The sequence below is a fragment of the Meleagris gallopavo genome, chromosome 21 (genome assembly GCF_000146605.3).
Source record: "Meleagris gallopavo isolate NT-WF06-2002-E0010 breed Aviagen turkey brand Nicholas breeding stock chromosome 21, Turkey_5.1, whole genome shotgun sequence".
In the NCBI taxonomy this organism is placed as follows: Eukaryota; Metazoa; Chordata; class Aves; order Galliformes; family Phasianidae; genus Meleagris; species Meleagris gallopavo.
The window spans coordinates 2004590-2006550 of record NC_015031.2 but is presented as its reverse complement, the minus strand read 5'-3'; positions in this window follow the sequence as shown (position 1 = coordinate 2006550).

Below are 1961 nucleotides of genomic sequence, written 5' to 3'. Positions count from 1 at the left end.
CTATAGTGTACAAAGCTGGCATTGCTAACAGTGGGCATCTGCAGGCAAGTGATGCAAGGGGTTTATTTTTGTGCTGTGATACACCAGGTAATGGTATTCTGTCACCAAAGTCAGAATGAGCACTATGCTGACTTCCACTTTGTATCCCAGACAGTTTCACTAAAGCCAGAGGTATTGTACTGTGCTTATTTATTGCTTAATTATCCCTGTAGGTGTTCAGGGTACTTCATAACAGCTAAAACAGTCCTTGCCCTGAGGAGCATGCAGTCAAATCTAAGATTAGAGGTGACAGCACTGCAAGGAGCTGGACCTGGAGGAAGAACAAGGTCTTTGTTCTGCTAGGCATGGGTCTGTCCCAAAGTTCAGCTAATTGGCTAACAACTTTTCTGAGTCAAGGGCAGTGATTGATGTACACATGTACTTTGATGCTAGTGCATGTTCCTCTTGTTGCTACTGTTTTTAAGGCACCAGCTGTCCTGTGTAGATATTCTCACAGGCACTTGTTAGACCATTAGGAAATATGATTTCACTTCTGTGGAATGACACCAGTTTGTACTGGTTAGCGTTCTGGACCACTGTCATTTATAAATCAAATACAAATGATTTATGAATTGGATGGAATGTGTATGTATTAATGTCCACGTGCTTTCCCTGGGAGACAGCCCTTGTGGCTCCAGTGCTGCCTTCTGATTCCTCCTGCTCTCAACACCACATTCACTGCTGCACATCCTTCTTTCATACTTCGTCACTCTCCATCTGGTTGCAGTAGCTTGAGGTCTAGCTCCTGAATTTCAGACATACATGATAGGTTCAGGGAAAGCAGGCCTGATCTGCCCCTCTCTGCATCTGCAGAGCAGTGTCTGCCCAGCATGCCTCCCAGCTCTGGCTGCCCCTGTACAGAACCTCAGTCATTTCTCTGAGTGCTGCACCGTGCTCTGCAGCAACCAGACCTCTTAATGCTCAGGATTTACTGCTAGTTTCCTCCGCATGTTTCTCAAGAAGTGTGGGTTTCTTTCTACATTTTCAGGGTGCCATGTTCATTTAAGATCTTTTCAGTGCATGCCTTGTGCTCTTTACTTAGGAGTAGGTGGGAAAGTCCCTTCAGCTGTAGCGCATTGTGAGCGCTGTACAGTTGTATCCCAACTGCCTACTCTTATCTCCCACATTATTTCTGTGAAAGCTAAAGCTGTGCATGGAACAGATGCTTGGAATGGTATTGGGATCCAATTACTGCACTTTTCCAATCTTACATCTATTGTCTAAACTTGGAGCAGACATATTTTTATTCCTTGGTGACACTATATAAAGAGGCAATTGGCATTGTGTTTGCTGGCTGACTAGTTGGCAGAGAAGGGACAGGAGGAGAAGCAGCAGCATGGTAGGTTTTATTCTTTCCATGTCTGTCATTTGATATTTCTCTGTATTTCTTTCTGACCGTGACAGTTCTAACAGAGCAGTAATGATCACACTGGACCCCATGACATCTCTTACTTAATATCGCATCCGAAATGAAGATATATCCCATTGAGTGAGCTGTGAACTTCCAAGGACTTTCTGTGTGTTTAACAATGGGTAAGGTAGGAAACACAGATGCACTTGCTGAAGGGAAGAGCTTGTGCATCTCTTTCCAAGGCTAATTTACTGATGATTGGCATGGCTGGTGTTAATTAGTGCTAAGGTCTGCTATGGCGTGATGGGAAGAGTAAGGGATATCTCTCTAATTTTAATTGTGTTGCTCTTGAGATGGAGAAGAAATAGGAAGTACCGCAGAGATTTCTTTGTCTTATCTTTGCTTTGCTCACTGCTGGCTTTTCGCTCGCAGTCAAACAGCCCCTGTGCACCAAAGGTGCATTTGATGTGATTCTGAGGAGCAAAGAATTCCAGCCTGAGGGGCAGCGGGCAGGCTGGGCTCTATCTTCATCTTTTGCAAATTCAGAGGAATGACTCCAAAATTTAAAAAA